General features: G+C 43.8%; 1 protein-coding gene across 2 annotated transcripts in view; it reads right to left on the bottom strand.

Annotated features, from left to right (window-relative positions):
* The window catches only part of Slc6a13 (solute carrier family 6 member 13), a 37,747-nt gene extending 37,591 nt beyond the window's left edge, over window positions 1-156 (bottom strand). The window contains exon 1 of one of the 2 annotated variants that reach the window (XM_085839984.1): window positions 61-156. The gene's annotated coding sequence lies outside the window, so the exon portion shown is untranslated. The remainder of the gene's footprint in view (window positions 1-60) is intronic. The other variant, XM_085839982.1, reaches the window with a different exon arrangement.
* Window positions 157-22,107: the final 21,951 nt, after the last annotated feature.

Raw genomic sequence — 22,107 nt, forward strand, 5'->3', positions numbered from 1 at the left:
CAACCTACATTCTGAGGCCCAGAAACAGGAAAAAGAGAAAGAGCAGAGAATATTCCGAACCTTGGTGAAGTTTCTGCCTGAGGTCCTGTCGGAGAATTCTCCAGGGGGCCAGGGAAGGGGCTGGCTATTTAAAGCGTGGCTGGAGACCGCCCTGTGGTGCATGTAATCTTAAACTTGACCCGGCCCACATTCCGCCTCCTGCCTTCCCCCTCCCACGTCCTCCCCTCCCCCTAGGCCACCAGACAATCCGCACATGAGTGATTCCCTGGCCTGGGGACTCTGTCCGCCCTGGCAGTTCAGCCGGTTGCTTGTGATTCTACTACAGCATGCTGTCTTGCCACAGCTTGTCTGCCCTTCCCCCTGACACTCTGGGATCTCCGTAAAGAGATCAGCCAGTTGCCCTGTCTTCCCACAACTCAAGGACTCCTGGGAAGCAGTCAGTAGTAGGTGCTTAGTAGGTGCTTATTTGGGGAGGTGCTATTAGGATTAATTTAAAAGTACACCAACCTTATCGGGCTCCAAATGGCATTCTGGAAGGGACAATGAATTAGGAAAACAACAATAACCACACATTAGATTACTGAACTGTGAGAAGTCAGTAAAATATCCAACATGCACACAGACACAGACACACACGCACATATGTGCACATACAATGTTGCAATGTCTGGAAAAGGTTTCTGAGTTAATAGTGGTTGCACTCAGAACAGAACTGGGTTAGGAAACGGTAGGAAAGGAGATTTTTCTCTTCCTTTGGAAGCTCCAGGGTTGTTTGAATTCTTTGACAATGTTCGAGAACTTTTTTTTTTTAGCTGCAATCAATGAAATGCCAAGGTTTAAAGCAAAGTCACCAGGGAAGATTTGGCAATGGGAGGCAGACAGCTAGTCACAGGACTTTCTTTCCAGGCAGGGATGACCCGCGGAGGTGGCCGGCTGTTCCTTCAGCTGTGAGTCCCAAGACTAGAGCGCAGTCTTGGGTCCACCACCTGCTGCGAGGCAGTTGCAGGGGGACACTGTGTAAGCTTTGGTGCCAGGCAGCACAGGGGCCAAGCGCCGCATCTGTCACTCGGGAGCTTGGAGTTTTGAGCAGAGCATTCAGCTTCTGGAGACTCTCATTCTTGCAGCTATAAGATGAAGACAGGGTTGCGCACCTTGGAAAGTTGCAGGAGATTTCAGGAGAGAGTGGATCTGATAATGTAGCCAGTTCATGAATAGCTACTGATGCTGTTTAAGAATTATTCAGAATGAGCTTCATGGAGACTTTTTTTTTTAAATAAAAAAGATTGTATTTTCTACTTTTATTTATATGTATACGTCTGTGTATGTGTATATCTATGTGGGTGCCCTTGGAGGGCAGGAGAGAGTGTCAGATCCCCTGAGGCTGGACTTCCAAGCAGATATGGGCCCACGTAGTGAGAGTGCTAGGACTCGAACCCAGGTCCTCTGGAAGGGCAACTAGAGTTCTTAACCACTGAGCCACCTCTCCAGCCTCTGGAAATTATTCTTGTGTTTCGGAAGCCTCTTTGCTTCTTCCTTCCTAACCATCCATCTGTCTCATCTTATGGTGTGAAGAAAAAAGATTAAAAGGATTCTCAAAGAGAGGCTGCATATTTGTACTAAAAGTCTAAAGCAATGTGATTGACTCCCTAGACTTATGCCAAGTGATACCCACTAGCAGCCTACTAACTGATCTACTAAGTACAAATGGTGACATTTGTACTCTCTAATTACCAGGTAGCTGGAGACCCAAATCGGTGCCCTAAGAAGTCTGGGTACCACATAGCCTTCAGCAGTGCTACCTGGGTCTCTGAGACCTCACACAAGCAATAATGTGATGTTTTTCTCTGTGGGAAACACTCCCCCGGAGATCAGAGCATCCTTAGTGTCATCTTCTGTTGCTCTGGAGTTGCTCTGACATGAGGGAATGTTGATTCTTTGGTTTTTACATAACGGCTGCTACACTGCCTCTTTGATTGCTCTTTTATATCTTTCCAAACATTTGTGATCCCCGGGATCCTTCATTTCTAGGCTGTCCTGGTTGATATTTTTCCCTGCTCAGTCAAGTGATGAAGAGGTAGTTTGAGAACCATTGGTACAACTGTCAGTGACAGCCTTCAGACTGCCTGTTCTGGAGTGTCGTATCAATCACAAGGGACAACCGTTGCTTTCCCAACCCTTGGGTATCCAGGGACAAGACCAAGGGTCAGGCACTGTCAGAACGAGTGTTTACAAGTTCTCACTCAGCAGGAGGATTAGAGGAGTCTCTAGGGACTGCTAGCAAGAATAACTGAACATTAAGCAGAATCGGATGAAGCAAAATGAGCTCATGAAAAAGTATGGGGAGTGGCTGACACCAAGTCAACTCTGGGTATCTTTAAATGTCAGTGTGTCATGACACGTTCTCCCAGGTATTTTCTGTCTCCACTAGGAACAGAACAGGGACAGGAGAATCTTCAGAGAAGCATGACCTGTTTCCACCTCTGAGTGACAGCGATTCAACAGAGAGAGCCTCATACTTTCCTGCTCACAAATGAGCAGCCTGAGCCCGTCTCCAATAGAACACTAATGGCAAGAAAGGAGCAAGAAAGTTTCCTCGAGCGATACCTGATGACAGCTCTCTGGGATGGTGACAATCTGAGAAGTAAAAGAAATACTGGCAACGGTAGACTGTGACGACAGAGTAAAATTCACTCGTGTCTGTGGTAATATAAATAATAAATAAGCAGCTGAATGGGGGACAAAAATGCACCTTTTCCCTAAGACAGATTTCCAGTTAGCAAATGTAGAAGGAAAGACAGAAATAGGAAACCACCATTGGACAGACAACTTTAGTAACCACAACACCAATTAGATCTGTGAATACACGTTGGAGGAAGACCAGAATTTTCATAGTTTCTAAGTGTCTTCCCCACAGATATTTATCCACTACAAAGGGAAAGATGTGAACTTCATGGTAGAAAGGCCAGGAAGCACGCAGCCATAGAACATACGGGTACCATTCACTTCCTGAAGTGTGTATGAAGAGTCACTCATGCAGGCACAAGAAAAACGCTAAGTGCATCCTAGGATCTTGAATTGGAGTGTAGGTAGGATCTGGTCTAGAAAGGCTCATCAACATAAAAATCAGTGGAATTTAAATGAGATCACTAGCTTAATAACACTTTACCAATATTGATCTTCCATTTTTGACGATTGTATAATGCTTATATCAGCAGAAACTGACCACAGGTTATATGAAGATTTTTTTTTTACAACTTTTAAATCTTAGACTGGTTTAAAATTTAAGGGGTGTGAGCTAAGATAGTTTCACTCCTTGGCTATAGCAGTCCCAGTGTGTGACTGGAATGAACAAATTCTGGGATATTAGACACAGAGCCCACAGGTACCACTGAAATTTTTCATGTTTTTTCTACGTGTTGTGTCTGATTACAGATAGGATTAGCTTAAATTCTATCAACACAAGGTCTGTCTCAAAGACTCAAAATTTATGAAAAATATATTACTACCATGAATTGTCACTACTATTGCTCATGGGGTACTTCCAACATGCGGGGCCCTGTGTCACGTGGCATGAGCATTCCTCTTTATCCCTTTCCATAGCAATTACTGTTAGGGCCAAGCTAGGCATGGTTAATGATGGTTTATTGAGGCAAAGAACTGAGTGACATACTCAAGATCACATAACTAGTGAATGGTTACAGCTAGGATTTGAACTCAGGTCTGTGGGTCTAATGAACATCATTAATAACTACCACACCGCCACTTTAACTCTAAGATGTTAAAGGGGAATGGGGGTGGGGGTGGGGGACAAAATCCAAGCCTTGTGTTTACTTTGAGAAAGAGATGAGTACATAAAATCTCAAGAAAAGAGAAATGGCCCTGAGCCTAGAGAGATGACGTAATGGCTAAGAACACTCATTGCTCTTGCAGAGTTCCAGAGTCTGAGGTTGAGTACCCAGCACCCACGTCAGGAACTTCCATTCAAGGGGTGCACCTTCTTCTGGCCTCCTCAGGACTTCCTTCCTTACCTGTACATACACATATATGTAGATAAAGAGTAAGTTGTTTTTAAAGGAGGAGGAGGGAGAGGAGGAGGAGGGTGCTGGAGAGTTGGCTCAGTGGTTAAGAGCACTGGCTGTTCTTCCAGAGGTCCTGAGTTCAAATCCCAGCAACCACATGGTGTCTCACAACCATCTGTAATGATATATGATGCCCTCTTCTGGTGTGGCTGAAGAAGGTGACAGTGTACTCACATATATAAAGAGGAGGAAGAGAAAGAAGAGGAGGGGAGGAGAGGGGGAGGGGAGGGAAGGGGAGGGGGGAAGAGGAGGAGGAGGAGGAGTTGTTAAAATATTTCCTTTGCTGGAAATTTCACTAGGACTTGAAGAATCGTTTTAAAACCTCACTGGAGGGCAAGCTGGCTTAGTGATTAAAAGGAGCTTGCTGCTAAGCTTGATTTCACCGGTTCAGTCCCTGGAAGCCACATGGTGGAAGGAGAGAAATGACTTCCACAAGCTGTCTCTGACCTCCACACCCCTGTTCTGGTACATTCATGTGCACACACACAAAGTGTGTGTGTGTGTGTGTGTGTGTGTGTGTGTGTGTGTGTGTATGTGTGTGTGAAAGAGAGAGAGAGAGAGAGAGAGAGAGCAGAGACAGATATGGACAGAGACAAAGAATAAATAGATAAACTTTAAAAGTTTATATCTCATTAGAACCTTTGCTGCCCATGCCTTCTGCAAGCTCCTCCTAGCACCCCTGCCTTCCCTAGTGAGAGGGGAAAGCCATACATTTCCTCTTAACTCCAGAAGAGCAACTGTATTTTCTGATTTTTTTCAGTCGTACCTGGGTCTTCTTCTAATCCCTGGTTCCTGATTTCTTACCTGATTCTCAGAGCACTTTGAAGGCTTGCAGAGTTTCACAGCCTGCCTCAGGAGGAAACTGTGGGCTGGTTGAAGCTAGTGAGGCCATTGCACAGCCCCTGTCCCCTGGCACTCATGAGTCATAGGAAGGAACCAGGAGAGCAACAACCACTGGACAGTCTTTTCTCCTCGGCACTTTAAAACAGCACCACAGAGATCACTCATAGTGAGAAAATGATATCACTGACATCATGGTCTGCCCATCCTTCATGCTGCAAATGCCTGAAGCACAGCCTGTTCACCTACAGGTCTCACTGCTAGTCTCTGGCACATGAACATAGACACAACACAGTCTGAACGCACCTTGTCTTGTTTGAGGAGACCAGGATGGGTGAGAGCAATATAATTGTGTTCCTCTCTGGTTCCTTCCCCCTGGACTTAGAACAGTCAGCAGGGCAGGAGGGGCTTTATCACAGGATGGGTTTACATGGGGTGACTGGAGCAGAGCTTTGCTCTAGTGAATGCTGTTGAGAAGCAGGGGTGGTTGTAGCTGGGGCTTCTTAATGGATCTTATGGGAGAAAGAATAAAGGAAAACTAAAGTGTTACTAGGAAGAAGTAGCCATCACTTATGCTAGTCATGTGTGTGTGTGTGTGTGTGTGTGTGTGCGTGTGTGTGTGCATGAGTGTGTCTGTGTATGTCTCTTTCTCTGTGTATGTATGCCTATATGTGTTTGTGTGTGTGTCTATGTGTGTCTATGTCTCTGTGTGTACACATGTCGATGTGTGTGTGTATGTGTGTGTGCCTATGTGTGTCTATGTCTCTATGTGTGCACATGTCGGTGTGTGTGTATGTGTGTGCCCACATGCACGCACACATGTCAGTGTCTTTGTCTGTATACAGACATACACAGGCCACATTTCAGACAGAGTTCATATTTTGTTACTGTTTACTCATGGTCATAGGATGGCCTTGTTTGCATCTTGATCCATCTTGATCATAAAATGTAAAATAGTTTATGTTCAGTAGCGCACCAGGCACAGCTATGTCTGGCCAACATTAGTTCCCAGCTAGTAGGAGCTTCCATTCTCTCCTGACACACTGAGAAAATCCCTCTGTCTGAGCTCTGGGGGAAGTAAGAACCTATGATTTGAGAGGCTATGGATGCAGGTGCTCACCTCTTGCCCTCCCTCTGCTCAGGTTAAGTTTTCGCTCCACTCTCCTCTTGTCTCATGTGCTTTTACTCCTTCATTGCAAAAACAACAAAATTCTAGTCCAGCCTAACATTACTGGACCATTTTCTCAGAATTCTTCCATAAAATCAAGTGACTGTAATTTTCAGAATCACATCACAAAGTGCGCACTGGGAGTCTGGAAGAAACCGTTTCTGTTTCCTGGAAAGCCCCACTGGATCCTACAAGTTTGTCCCAACTAGTAATGCTGGACTTTTCACATGGCCTTGCCTGTCCCCATACTTTGCCTGCCTTGTGTCAAATTTTAGTTTCTAGCCACTTGATTTCATGGAAGAATTACAAGGAAATGGTCCAATAATTTAGGCTGGACTAGAATCTGGGGCAATTGATGCTAGATAGATGGAGCTAAGAAATTAGTGATTAAGAGATCAGCATCATTAAGGTGAAATTTTCTGGGACCTGTTTTCTGAATGCAGAAAGAAGCTGTATTCCAGAGATAGACTTCTGTCTTAGTTAAGGTTTCCATTGCTGTCAAGAGACACCATCATGGTGTGAAGCATGGCAGCAGACTTTGGAACAAAGTGTAGAACTTTCAGTTCCTCCAGCACCATGCCTTCCTGGCTGCTGCCATGCCTCTCACCATGATGATAATGGACTGAGCCTCAGAACCAGTAAGCCAGCCCAAATTAAATATTATCCTTTATAAGAGTTGCCTTGGTCATGGTGTCTCCTTACAGCAATGGAAACCCTAACTAAGACAGAAGTCTATCTCTGAATCACAGCTTCTTTCTGCACTCAGAAAACACTTTTCAGAAAATTTCACCTTGATGAAATTTCACCTTAATGAAAGAGAGATGTTCGTCTCTTCTTAATCACTGCTAATTTCTTAGCTCCAGCTAAGCAGCATCAATTGTTCCAGTAGTCCCTTTGTTCTTTACTCTAAAGCCAGAGCCATATGGACAAAGCTGCCAAGTTATTACATTATCATCAGCTTTAGTTTTCTGCTTTCCAACTTCTTCACTGCTTAATCCTGGTTGTCCTTGAATCTATCTCTGTCGATTGACCTTGAACTCAGAAGTCTGCATGGCTGGAATTTTGGAATTAAAGGTATGAACTACCACACCTGGATTTAAGCTTTTTTTCATCTAGAACTTGCTTTGTCCCAGGATGGCCTTGAACTCAGAGATCTGCTTATCTTTGTCTCCTGGAATTAAAGGTGTGTACTACCCTGCCTGGACCTAAGCTTTCTTGGCCACATTCCTCTGAATCAAAAGTCTTTGTCTTCCATTTCTGGATTGGAATTCATTTCAGATTAAAAGTTCAAAGATTAATTGTTCAGGTATTAACACCTATTAACCTATCATGACATAAATATGTCTTGATCAACTGCAAAAACATAAACAATAAATTTAGCTGGGTGAGATCTTGCCCAGAGAGCACTCCCTTAATATGTTTATTTCCTTGAACACAGGATTCAACTCCATTTAACTTCCTGGTGCCCCTTTATTACTTGAATCATATATTTTGTATTTTTCCTTTCTAAGCATGCTCTTTTTCATCACAACATTCTTCATAAGAGTGAGCTTTAGTAACCACACAGCAGAATTTATACCAGGCTGTTTTGAGACTTCCTTTGTCAAAGCAACTCATCAAAATCTCTTTATCTTAGTGTCAGGTAGACTCTTCAGACAAGGTCAAAAAGCAGCCACATTGCTCACCAAAATATCACAAGAACAGTCTCTGGGCCACATACTAAAATTCTTCTCCACTGAAACAAACATCTTAGGCCAGGTCTGAATAGTTCAAAATGACCCTCAGCACCAATGTCTTCCATATTCCTACTAGGATGGTTTATTAAGCCCCACTTAAAGCATTCCATTGCTTCCTAAATCCAAAGTCCCCAAATCCACATTCCTCCAAACAAAAGCATGGTCAGGCCTACCGCAGCAATACCCCAGTCCCTGGTACCAACTTGTCTTTGTTAGGGTTTTCATTGCTGTAAAGAGACACCATGACCAAGGCAACTCTTATAAAGGACAACATTTAACTGGGGCTGGCTTACAGCTTGAAGTTCAATTCATTATCACAATGGTGGGTCGAATGGCAGCAACTAGGTAGGCATGGCACTGGAGGAGCTGAGAGTTCTACATCTTGTTCTGAAGGCAAACAGAAGACTGGCAAAGCCCACCCCCACAGTGACACACGTCCTCCAACAAGGACACAGCCACTTCAACAAGGACACAAGCCTTGATAGCATCACTTACTGTGGGCCAAGCATATTCACACCCCACAGCAGCCTATCAGGAAGCTCATCCCTAGAGATGATTCTCCCTCCTCCATGAATGCCTTTAGTAGGCTTGGCTTGTGAACTCGGTCTCTATCCCCAAAGGATTCAATAGAAACTAAACACACAGTAGATACTCAATAAATGTTTACTGGCTGATGGGCATGAGGCTTTGCCCTCAAGTTTACATGTTCATGTGTATTCTTGGAAGAGAGGAAAAAGGCAAATGTGAATTTCTTCCACACCTACAACTCTGGTATAGTAGAGTCCAATGTGTTAGTGTTGTCACCTAGGGTGCCTTTCAGAGGACACCAGAGGCACGGGTCGCTCAGGAAAGCAGCAGATTGTGGCTTTTCCTTGGAGTGTGATGCTGCATGATTGTGCATCAGGCTCACCCAGAGAGCTTGTTCATCTTTACACATTATATGCAATCAATATGTGACTTTATAGTTTAGACCACAACTCAAGGATTTTATCCAGCATCCCTAGGGTGAGACCCAGGGAGACACCTTTTTAAGGCCCTACAAGTAATCTCACTGCACAACCCAGGCTGAGGACCACTGACCCCAAAAAATGTCAGCACCTCAAAACCTGCCTCTGAAGGACCCAAGACTTAGCCGTGCACTTACAGCGCAAGCCACTCAGTCACTGCTATAGCTTGGATCTTGAATGTCCTCCAAAACCCATGTCTTAACAGCTTAATTCCCACTCTGGCATTTGTGGGAGATAATGGGGCCCAGTCAGAAGGAGTTGGGTCACTGGAGGCATATCAATCAGTGAAGGGGCTTTTACGGTCCTTTGTTTCTTTCTCTTTGCTTCCTGGCTGACAGAAGCAAGCAAGTTGCACCATAATGTGAATTCTTCCAGTATGTGCTGCTTCAACACAGGCTCAAAGCAACAGGCAGGGCTAAAGGATCATGCATGCGCTGGAGTCCCTGAAACTTGTGGGTCACATTAAGCCTTTTTGCCTTTTCAGTTGTTTATCTCAGGTATTTCATTACAGTAATAGAAGGCTAACAGGCCATTCCCTAAGCAACATAATCATCAACAGATGCCTAATTGTCACCTGAAGTCCTTCAGTTCTCAATCTTGTCTGCCCATCAGAATCTCCTGAGAAGTGCTAAATGTATTGCTGATACTTGCACTCCCAAAGAATCCCATATAACTGTATATTGCAGCTTGATATTTTTTAAAAAGCAAAAACAAAAAACAAACAAACCTGCTGTCTCTAATGGACAGCTCAGGCTGAAAACCCCTGCAGCCCAGATCTTTGTACTGCTAACTAATTTCTCATTCTGTCCACTGGAGGATGCTCTGTGGTTGGATTCTTTTTCAAAGCCACCTCAGCCATTTCTTCTCCAAGATAAACACCTCACCTCCTTTCTCCTTCCTTCTGCACTTTCTCCCCATTTCTGCTGCTTGTCTCTGGGTATTCTCCAGGTTCTGAATGCCCCGTCCACCTCTGGCCTCTAAAACTTTCTCACAGCGGTTTCATGCCACATTCTCATTGCCTGGCTAAAGGCAGCTGATTTCATGGTCTCTGTCAGTCAAAAAAATCCAATAAGAAAATCAATGTAGTGGTACATGCCTGTAATCCCAGCTATGAGGAGGCTAAGACAGGCAGTATCATGAGTTCCTGGCCAACCTGGGCTATTCACCTTAAACCTGTCTCAATAAATAAATAAATAAATAAATAAATAAATACATCAAACAAGAGATTCTACCTATAGAGTAGTAGACTAAGAGAAGCCAAGGATAGCCCAATAGCCTGACCACTAGAATAGGGTAGGCCACAAAAAGAGATTGCCAAGGCAGAGAGAAAGAAAGAAAAAAGTGAAAAGACAAGGCACAGGGGGATGAAATAAAGTTAAAAGAATAAGAAGCTAACCTGGGAGGCAGAGCGTACAGTAAGCATTGTCCTGGATGTAACCCTAAGTGTAGCTTTGAGTGGCCACACCTAAGTGTAGCTTTGAGTGGCTACACCTAAGTGTAGCCTTGCGTGGCCCATCGTCTTCCTAAGCTTGTCTCTCAGTGGTAAAGGAGAGCACAAGACTGAGGCCCCTCCGGGTTATACTTCAGCTATGAGTCCTTCATACATATCTCAGCCCAAACTCAGATACAAGAGGGTCAGCTGGTGTGGATGTTCCTTCAGCTTCCCCATTCCACACTCCTTCCTCCCCGCCACACCAGCCATCCCCAGAAGCATTATTCGCCTAATTACAAACATCAATAATTACAGTCTAGACATCACCAAAGCTTCTGGAAGGCAGCAAGTTGGTGTCATGTGACCTGAGATAAAAGACTAGGAGCATGTCCCACACTTATCAGATAATTGAGGGGTTTAAATAAGTTAAAGATGTCTTCCTGGAGCCCTACCCAAACTCGGGACTATGGAACATCATCAATATAGCATGGTGTTGCATGCATCCCCTTGCGTTCTTTTATTTAGTCTTCAGTAACAACCTAGAGAGACTGTCAGTACCCATCCCTATTTCACAGTGAGAAGCTGAGCTTTGGAGAAGACCTGGAAGCTGCCTGGGAACCTACTGAGAACCCAGGTTCTCTGGCTCAGGCAGCAGAGGCAAAGTGGGGTGCAGCGAAGCTTAAGCTTTGGGACCCCTCACTTGCACGAGCACTTCCCCTTCTCGTGTCTGGTTTTTCATTCTTAGGTTTGTGCTCTTTTGCATAAGGAGAGTGTCCATTAATTATCTGACTTCACGTCCTATTACATTTCATTCCAGCATTGAACTCGCCTTTGCAAGGTTAACGTTTGCACTACTATCTAATTTAGAAGTCCAGTCTGAACATTTCCCTTCGAACATGAACTCAAGAATTCTCCAGTAGCTTTTCAGGATGGTGCTCCATAGACATTGCAAGATGCCATTGATCCCTGCTTTAGTCCTTTGAACATGGTTTCCTTGCGGTCTGCTCCACCGCCCTCCGCCACCGCCCAGTTCCTTAGGGCTGTGACTGCCAACGCCCTCCGCCACCGCCCGGTTCCTTAGGGCTATGACTGCGGACTTTCTCTCACCTGTTAGAGTTTGGTTTTGCCCTGTGGCTTGTCCGACCATTCTGGTCGTCAGTTAGCATCCTCTGCTCCTGCTGGTTGTTCCGGTTCTGGTGCTGGGCCCAGCTCTACTCTGTAGACAACAAAGCGATGCTGTTGCTGCTCCGGGAAGGGATGAAAAGGAAAGAGGGGACAGAAGAGATCTCCATTTGTAGCTTTTTTTTTTTTCCTACCACCATTCGTTTTCAGCCAGAAACATTTCCTAACATCTTTTGTCTATGGTTCTTCCTCTCCATCTTGACCTTAGTAATTGGAATTCTATTTCTTAGCTTGGGATTTTTAAATATAAAGGGTGTTGATTTAAAGTGTACAACACAATGACATGGGATATTGTTGGGGGTTGGCCTGTTGCAATGTATGCAGATGCTAAATTCTGAACCCCAAGATCTGGTTGCTGTCCAGACTGTCCAGAGGAGTGCATTCTAACATACATTGGCCTTTGTTGAGCAAGCCTTGCTCCCCAATTTAAAGCTATTGGTTAATAAAAGGCTAGAGCCTGTGATTGGACAGTAGAGAGAGAAAGGTGGAACTTGAGGATTGAGTGACAGGTCTCAGAAGAAACCAGGGGTAGTGGGAGGAAGAAGAGACAGAGCGTGGAGGAGGCCACCATGAGGCCAGACCGATCAAGAACATGTAGCCAGGAGAAATGCACCCTGAGGACAGGCTGGTGGGGAAGCACAACCCCGGGGAGACTCGAACAGCAAGTAGCAAGGGGCGAATGGTTTGGATATAGGTGAGCATAGTATAGAATCTGCCCAATTTAGGCTTACAACTTGCAAATAAAATACCAGGGTTTTGTGTCTTTCATATGAGCTAGCTAGAATAAATAATTTTTACAGGATATATGCGTGGATCTAGTAAGACGGTTACTACAGTAAAGAATAATGTATCTATACTCTCATATTTTTATATTTTGTATGTATAAAATGTCTCTCTTTTAAAAAAAAAAAGTTCCTATCTTCTGTAAAGGAAGCAGGTGCAACATTAGAAAACACAGCAAAAAAAAAAATACCTTGGATTTAGAGTGAGCTAAAGCACTCCCCCCCCCCCAGGAGGGGGCCACCCATTTGTGTCTCCTACAGCTTCGATACCACCCACACAGCTGCAGCCATCTCCCGGGTGAGAAACATATTGCTCAGCAAACAAATATTTACCATGAAATGGTGGCTTAATTAGTCATATTGGAAACAAACAGAATGAAAGTGGGTGACTTATATATACAATTTCCCAGACATGCTTTTCATCCAGGTATGGGGTATCTTCCTAGGACTGGTTAGGATGCTTTCCTGTGAGTAACAAGCGTGGAAAGGTTGATGTGTTGGGGGTACCTAAAATCTTAGGAATAAGATCTGAGGCATGATTTAGGAGAAAGGTATTAATTCACAAATTTAGAGAAGGTAAAGTATTAGACATGATGGAGAGAGAGAGAGAGAGAGAGAGAGAGAGAGAGAGAGAGAGAGAGAGAGAGAGAGAGAACTGCCTATCAGCAACCTAGAAGCTTAGCCTCAGGTGGGAACCAGTTCATGAATGTGGGGCAAAGTATTTTGAAATTGTGAATTTGGCTTTCAGTTTCTTCTCTGCCTCCTATATATTCACACTACACCCCCAAGAAACCAATTTACTAAAGCCCAATCGACACATCCCTAGGGCAAAATAGAAACTCATGAAAGCACAGAAAGAATGAATAACTTCAACAGAGAGGGAATCCTCACATTTCTCATTTGGGGATGGCAACCAGGGAGAGAAAATATAGCAACCTCTGTTCACAGCTCAGAAAGCAGAAGGCTGCAGAAGAAAAAGGCCATGATATGAAGAGGAAACACACTGGTAGATCCGTAACTGTGCACACCGTCAACATTGTGACTTTTAAAAGCAAAGAAGGGTTGAAATCTTCAGTTGCAAGTACAGATCTAGCCTGGGCTACATGGTGAGTTCCAAGCACCCGGAGTTGGAGTGAGAACTTTGTTATAATACACAGAAAGAAAGAAAAGGAGAAAGGAGGGAATGGAGGGAGGAACGGAGGGAGGGAGGGAGGGAGGGAGGGAGGGAGGGAGGGAGGGAAGGGAGAGGGAGGGAAGGAAGGAAGGGGGAGGGAGGGAGGGAAGGAAGGCAGAGGGAGGGAGGGAGGGAAGGGAGGGAGGGAGGGAGGGAGGGAGGGAGGGAGGGAGGGAGGGAGGGAGGGAGGGAGGGAGGGAGGGAGGGGGAAGGAAGAAATGAAAAGGCCAAAATCTGACTCCTTTGTCTAGTGCACTAACTATGCTTTACAAAGTTGTTTAAAATGGTACAAACCGTTTGATATGGACCAAAGAGCACACAGAATCATTGTGGAATTTAGAACTCACAGCAGCAGATTTAATAAAATGTGGAAATTTTTATTTATTTTTTAAGTAGACACTACTAGCTTCATTAAATGCAGGAGATGGGTTGTAGGGAAGTTATAAATCAAATTGCAGCCAGCTTAGAAAATTTTAGCCCAAGTGAAAATTGACTGGGTTTGCTCTTATGAATGCTAGAAGGCAAAGATGAAGCATCGGCCTCCTCAGTCTTGGATAGGGGAACGTGCATAGAACGGGTTTTAAGCCTAAGGAAGTTAGCAGCTCCTTGGCTTCCCACAGCAGTGCATTTGTCACATGGACTATGTGAGCATGAAGGACAAAGTGGCTTCTTGTGATTCAATCCTCCGGCTCTCCCCATCCTTCTATGATGTCCTCCTGGGTGTGAGCAGAAGCCGTGAACAGCCTCTAACCTAATGAAGAATAAGACAAAGAGAGCATGAACATGTGACCACATATGAGCGACCATGTCATGTAAGAAGGAAGCATTAGTTTTAAGACATCAGCTCCCTCTTGCGTGCCTGAAGATTCTAGCAGCCTTGTTGTAGATAGTACAGAGCCAAAGAAACAGAGGTGGCTCTGGATGTTTTCCAGTTGAAAACTGACACTTAAGTCCAACAACCATGCTCATAGATTGGTAAAATTGACATAGTAAAAATGGCCATCATACCAAAATCAATCTATAGATTCAATGCATTTCGCTTCAAAATTCCAAAACAACTCTTTTTCTTTTAAGACTTAAATTTTTCCAATAATTCCTTTTTATTTTTTTATGTGCATTGGTGTTTTGCTTGTGTGTATGTCTGTGTGAGGGTGTCAGATTCCCTGGAACTGTAGTTATAGACAGTGGTGAGCTGCCATGTGGTGCTAGGAATTGAACCCAGGTCCTCTGGGAAAGCAGCCATCTCTCCAGCGCCACACACACACACCCCAATGCAATTCTTTATAGACCTTGAAAGAGAACTCACAACTGGATGGAGATCCTGCAAATCCCACCTGTTCTGGGCTCCACTTCAGCCTTCCAGCCCAGTGTGCACCTGCACTTGGACACCTGGAAGAAGCGAAGTACAAAACCACAAGTGTGTGTGTGTGTGTGTGTGTGTGTGTGTCTGTGTGTGTCTGTGTGTGTCTGTGTGTGTCTGTGTGTGTCTGTGTGTCTATGTGTCTATGTGTCTGTGTGTGCATGTGTGTGTGTCTATGTGTGTGTATGTATGCATGTGAATGTGTATGAGTATGTGTGTAAAATATGTGTGTATGTGTGTGTGAATGTGTGTGAGTATGTGTGTGTGAGTATGTGTGTGTAGAGTGTGTGTATGTGTGTGTGAATGTATATGAGTATGTGTGTATGACTGTATGTGTGTATGTGTGTGTGGTGTGTGTATGTGTGAATGTATGTGAGTATGTGTATATGAATGTTTGTGTGTGTGTGTTTGTATGTGTGTTACGAGTATGAGTGTAGAGTGTATGTGTGTGAATGTGTATGTCTATGTGTATGACTGTGTGTATAGAGTGTGTGTGTGTGTGTGTGTGTAGAGTGTATGTGTATATGTACCATATATGTGCAGGTGCCCACAGAGTCCAGAGAGAGTGTTGGACCCATGGAGCTAGAATTGTAGGCAGTTGAAGTCTGCCTGACATGGGTGCTGAGAACCTAACTCAGACCTTCTGGGAGAGCGGCAAGTGTTGCTGAGCTAGCTATCTCTCCAGCATCCAGGAAAACATTCATGAGATGCTTTGAAGGCACTTGAAAGAAAATAGAGGTGATTTTAAACATGACACTAAGATGTATAAAGATGAACTAGAACTATCTATTGAGCTCCACTATCAAATTAATGATCTCAGTCATGACGATGAGTGATCCTCGTACCCAGAAAGGTGGTGCCACAACTGTAACACTGTGTGCAGTATTCTTACTACGTACAGTTGTTAGTATTCGCTAGGATTGCTTGCAATGAGTTTAAAGCTGTGGTCCTCCACTGTAGCTGCCCATTCAGATAAACTAAGAGCTTCAGAAGAAATCCCGATTCCTAGAAAAGGCACATCTGCACATTGCTTAGTGGCTGCTTGGGGCTGGGAGTGGACAGAGGGAACAACTGCAAACAGGGCAATGGAGACACTCTGCAGCTTGTGTATGTGTGTGTGTGTGTGTGTGTGTGTGTGTGTGTGTGTGTAGTGATGGCTGCACAATTCTGTAAGTCTCTAAAATAAATCACTGAATTCTTTCTATAAAGGAGAAAGATTTGCAGAATACCAATTACACCTCCACCAAGCTATCCAGAAAGAGCAGCATGGATGCTTGAGGTCTGCAGGGGCAACGGCAGGTTTGGCTGTGGGTTTTAAAAGCTCTCCAGGTGATTCTACTGTGTTGTCAGGACTGAGACCCACCAATTCAGTTATCTGAAGCCACTTTACATAGTGACTTGCTTGTTACCCGAAAATAGTAGGGAAACATGCTCCAAAGATCTAACATAACCTAAAGCTAAACCCCAAGTTATCTGTCCCTAAACCCTACCCTGTTTACTTTATGTGATTCTAGGGTTCTCATCTAGATTACCAAACATTTTAATTTATAGAACAATCTTCGTCTCAAGCAGGTTCCGCAGTACATAGAGCCACCCCAATGCTTCTAAGGTGTGGTTTTTTTCCACTGTGACATAGACTCCAAAAGTAAAGGTACAGAAAACTCATATAATCTCATACCTAATTAGTGAATCTTTACCATATAAAATGTTAATTAAATACTTAATTCCTACTGCTAACTAAAACTATTTCTTCCTAAGAAATACAACTTAAAGAAGAAACAGGGTCACTCAGACAATCCAACAATTATAGGCACTTGTCACAGAAACCCAGCAAGATTCAATATCCAGAGGCCAAGACAGAGGAGAGGGCTCACTCGGGAAAATTGGCCTCAGATCTCCACACACACTGTGGGACACCTGCTCACCTGCGTGCATGGATGTACACACACTAATAATAATCAATAAAATTAACTTTTTAAAGAAGGAATCACAGGTGGTTTTTTTAAAAATTCAAAATTACTTTAAAGTTTAATCATACGACATTATATGTGGCTTTTTGAGGTTTTGGTTTTTAGAAGGGTTTGCTGTGGAAGAGTACCTTGGTGGAAGGAATGCTGCAAAAATCACACCACAAAACAAAAATCACACAAGGATTTGTTTGTGGGGGAGGGGCAAGAAAGGACACCCCTAAGTGCGTACAGTAGAGGCGGGAATGGGGGGGGGGACACAAAGCAGGCCTCAGGAAGCACGGGCTTTATAAGGGGGGAGGGTATGGAGCATGCGCACTGGCAGCGGTGAAAACCTGTCTCCTTAGTGATGATGAGTCACACTGGCCTTAAGAAATGACAGGTCACAGTGGCCGCTAGTAATGACTATGATTGTAGGCAGAGTGGAGGCGTGCCTGATTCTGAATGTGGGCCATTCTAACAGGTTTGGGTTTTTGGTGTGTGTGTGTGTGTGTGTGTGTGTGTGTGTGCACGTGCATGTGCTCACGAGTGCAGCATTCTCTTCTTTTATCACGTATAATCTTCCAATCAGTGGTTAAATTTTCCATGAAAGAATTCCAGGTTTCCCACGTTTTTTACTATCGACCAGAAAATATGATCCCCAAGGTTTAATTCGTGGGAACCACATGTGCATGCCCACATATATCACACATGTGCGCTTGTGCACTACACACACACACACACACACACAAAATTAATTAATTACGTATAACAAAAATATTTTACAAGACACACTTGACCTGAATTGGAAGACCATGCAATGTTTAGAAAGTAAAAGACCTCATTTGATTAAGTTACTTTTTCTGTTTTGTTTTGCTTTGCTTTTATTCTTTAAGAATTTCATACACGTTTGCAATGTTCTATGGTCACAACTACCAGCCATTTGCCCCTTGATTCCTCCTGGCACCCTATATACTTGTCCCACCCCCTGCATAACATCATCTTCCTGTTTTTAATACCCTACCACATTGGATTAAACTAATTCAAGGATGGTAAAAGAGAAAGATAGAAAGAAAGGAAAGAAATCTTGCCCCTTCCACTTCACCATTTCCAAAAACACTAATGTCAGAAAATGTACTAGGCTAATCACACCTCATTACGGTGAGACAGTAGATCAAGTACCAGGAGCCACTCTTCCCAGTGGGTCATCTTCTCGCTGAGGCTCCTTCTTCCAGAATGGCTCTAGCTTGTGTCAAGTTGACATAAAACTAACATCCTTCACAAACTAGTCTATCCTTTCCCCGTGCACATCCTATGCCGCACAGTGGTGAGTGGATCCAGGCCAAGAGAATACTCTAATTTCAAAGACACACTAACACTCATTCTTACCCTCTAATGCTATAAATACCTCCTGGCAAATCCATATTCAAAGTAACGGTGTGGCTTGATTTAAAGGGACAGGACTTCTGAAAGCTACTGTGCTCAAGGACCTACTTCAAAAGCAACTTTCAGGGCTGGAGAGGTGGCTCAGCAGTTAAGAGTCTTTGCTGCTCTTCTCGGGACTCAAGTTCAAGTCCTGCACCCACATTTAGATGTTTCACTGACCAACAAGCCCAGCTCCAGGAGATCTGATACCTGGGCTGAAGTGACTGAGGTGTTGCCATCTGTCCTGATCTTCCCTTTATTTCACTTTGTGTCTGCTCAGACAGATTTCAGCCCCTACCCACCCTGGGCAGCCATGCCTGCCTTGGCAGCACATTCAGGGCCGTCCACAACCCTAGCTATGGTTCAGATACATTTGCTGAAAGTATAGCCCAACAAGTGTTCGTACGTCCCCAACAGTGCTGTTATTATACTCATCGCAGCTATAAACACTGTCCCTGGAGCGTCGTTGCTGAGAATTTCTTGGAGGGAAGAACCTCTACTTCCTCAAGGGACTCTAATTGGCCTTATATACATGGTAGTCTGTAACTTTCTTGCCTGGACTATAACAGCATATTTACATGCACAAACCTGCATACAAACACATACACACACACATAATCAATTTTTTTTAAAAAAAAATTTAAGCCGGGCGTGGTGGCACACGCCTTTAATCCCAGCACTCGGGAGGCAGAGGCAGGTGGATTTCTGAGTTCGAGGCCAGCCTGGTCTACAAAGTGAGTTCCAGGACAGCCAGGGCTACACAGAGAAACCCTGTCTCGAAAAATCAAAAAAAAAAATAAATAAATAAAAATAAAAATAAATTAAAAAATTTAAATAAACAAAGCTTCTTTCTACGTACATGAAGCTAGTTAAAACATGTGAAACTTGACTGGATGTGGTTTTAGGGTTATATGGGGCTTCAAATTTTACACAATTTACAATTCCCAAAATCCACCACCAAACTATTTTTTGCTCCTTTATAAGAGGCGGACTGTCACGACTTTTGAAAGGCAGGCTTCCATAATCCTTCCCTTCCTCCTACCTGACTCGTTGACATGCAAATGTACTACAGAATTAAAGGCAGTTTCTTTTTGCACACTGAAATGTGTCCAGCAAACTAAGAAAAACAAATTGACATTTCCTGGACCCCGTTGAGGACCAAAGGCAGAGCTGGAAGGGAAGGGAAGAACTCATGAAATCACTCCCATCGCTTAGATCTGGCAGTGTCTGCCATGTTCCTCAGGTCATGGGCAATCACAGATTGAATGTTTGCCTCCCAGTTCTTCCAAGTATGCCACACAGTAATTCATAATCTCACTGCGGCTTAAGTCAGAGTCAGCTGGGCAGAGCTGGCTCACAGCAGCCACTGCTCATGGCTTTTGCAGCAACACCAGGAGGTGAAACAAACATCTGCAAGAGGATAACGATGCCTCTTCTCCACCAACTAGGGATCTGCAAAGACTGCTACCTTGTACCTCTGAATGTGGTAACGGCACAGCTATAAAATACTTAACTCCCCCCCACCAGTCACTATATAACCCCTGCTGGCCTGGAACTTTCTATGTGGACAAGTCTGGCCTTGAACTCACAGAGATCCTTCTACCTCTGCCACCCAAGTGCTGGGACTAAATGAGTGCACCATCACAGCTAGCAGATTAAACTTCTTTTTCTCCCTTCTGTTACCTGCATCAAAGTCTCTGTGATGAAAGCGGGGAGGACCAACTTCGAAAGCGTTAAGCACACAAGCTAAGCCCTAATGGAGGAGAGGAGCAGTAACTCTGTGGAGACAGGGAAAGGCAAGAAACCTAAATCTAGTTTCATTGTGAACTTTCCAGTCTACATACTTTTAAATCTTGGAAGAGAGTACCAATTTCTCTCATACTCTTATCAGACGTCTAAATCTGTGGTGAAGACAAATCAAATTCTCTAAGTATAGAAGAAGTCAACTGAATCATCGAAATGACATTTTTAAATTTTAAAATGTCAGAGTGGCAGGCAGCTATTCATGGGTACAGACGGCCTTGTGAGCATCCCAGGTCTCCAACAGACAAATACTCTACTGGGAACACACATTCTTCCTCAGCCACTCATATCTGAAAGTCACACACCCGAACAGCCACCTTTCTCAGCCCCCCCCCCACTCTCCTCCTTCAATAAAAGTGGTGAATAAAGAAAGAATGGGTAGAAAAGATGATTTTTAAATGGATTCTGGGCATTTATTGCTTACATTTTAAATTTTAAAAGGTTGAGCCATTCAACAAGGGGAAATCATACCTGGTACTGAAAACTTACCCAGCTAACCAGGGCTGGTGAAGTCATGGATCTTGGAGGTGAACCTACAACTGCCATTTTTCTGAACCACCATAATTCCTAAACTACACCCTAAATACCTGTCCTTCTATCCATTCCTGAACTACACCCTAAATACCTGTCCTTCTATCCATTCCTGAACTACACCCTAAATACCTGTCCTTCTATCCATTCCTGAACTACATCCTAAATACCTGTCCTTCTATCCATTCCTGAACTACACCCTAAATACCTGTCCTTCTATCCATTCCTGAACTACACCCTAAATACCTGTCCTTCTATCCATTCCTGAACTACACCCTAAATACCTGTCCTTCTATCCATTCCTGAACTACACCCTAAATACCTGTCCTTCTATCCATTCCTGAACTACACCCTAAATACCTGTCCTTCTATCCATTCCTGAACTACACCCTAAATACCTGTCCTTCTATCCATTCCTGAACTACACCCTAAATACCTGTCCTTCTATCCATTCCTGAACTACACCCTAAATACCTGTCCTTCTATCCATTCCTGAACTACACCCTAAATACCTGTCCTTCTATCCATTCCTGAACTACACCCTAAATACCTGTCCTTCTATCCATTCCTGAACTACACCCTAAATACCTGTCCTTCTATCCATTCCTGAACTACACCCTAAATACCTGTCCTTCTATCCATTCCTGAACTACACCCTAAATACCTGTCCTTCTATCCACAGATAAGTTAGTCCCCCCCCCCATCAGAGAAACTTCTTTGTGCAACAGACAGAGACCATTAGAGAAAACCACAACCAATCAAAATGCAGAGTTGTGTAGCCCCATCCCAAAGGACACATCTACAAAAGAAACAACTCTGCAGGGCAGGAAGATTGCCAGAGCCTGAGAAACAGGGACTTTGCTATGAGATGTTAGAAGCTACACCCATGGCATCAAGATGGCAGTCTTAACATGTGTTGAACGTGTACCACATCAGTACACAAGCTAACCTAGATGTGGGGAGGGGCGGGGTCCCACAGGCTTCACCATACACAGAGAACTATGGGCAACTAAGACGTGCAGAGAGTGGGAGAAACAGTCTTCCCCAGGGAAGAGCACGCCAACTGGTTATCCCATACCAAATGGTCCACCCTGAAAACATACGTGCAAGCAACATCATACAGACTGAGCAGGCTGTAGCGATGTATTTATGAATGACTGTTTTCTCTTCAGTTTTTGCCTTGGTGTTGTCACCTTGATATGTGTGGTTTCCAAAATGGCAACTTCTAAACACGCCCCCAGTAGGTGCCGTTGAATAACAACACGGATTCATCAGAGGGTATGGGGCTGTAGATCCTCTGTGGGTGGAAATGTTTTAGTAGATCTGTTTTTTTTTTTTTTAAATGAAGGAAATATATGTTCTCACTTTTTTCTAAAGCTGTAACTGACTACCTACTCTTCTGTAGATTATTTTTCTAGACTAATATGTGTGCAACAATAATGAATGAGAAAAAAAAAAGAGGCCATGAGTTTGAAAGAGAAGAAAGAGGGATATATTGGAGGAAATAATACAATTACGTTATAATCTCAAAAATAAAAGAAATCATTTTTAGAAGGGTTGAATTGTCTTCAGTTCTTAACTCACAAGTACTTCAATAATTTTACAAAGGGCAAAAGTTATATATTGTATTTTTCCTTCTATA

Source organism: Mus caroli, unplaced genomic scaffold, assembly GCF_978045245.1.
Source record: "Mus caroli unplaced genomic scaffold, Mus_caroli_1 scaffold_7, whole genome shotgun sequence".
In the NCBI taxonomy this organism is placed as follows: Eukaryota; Metazoa; Chordata; class Mammalia; order Rodentia; family Muridae; genus Mus; species Mus caroli.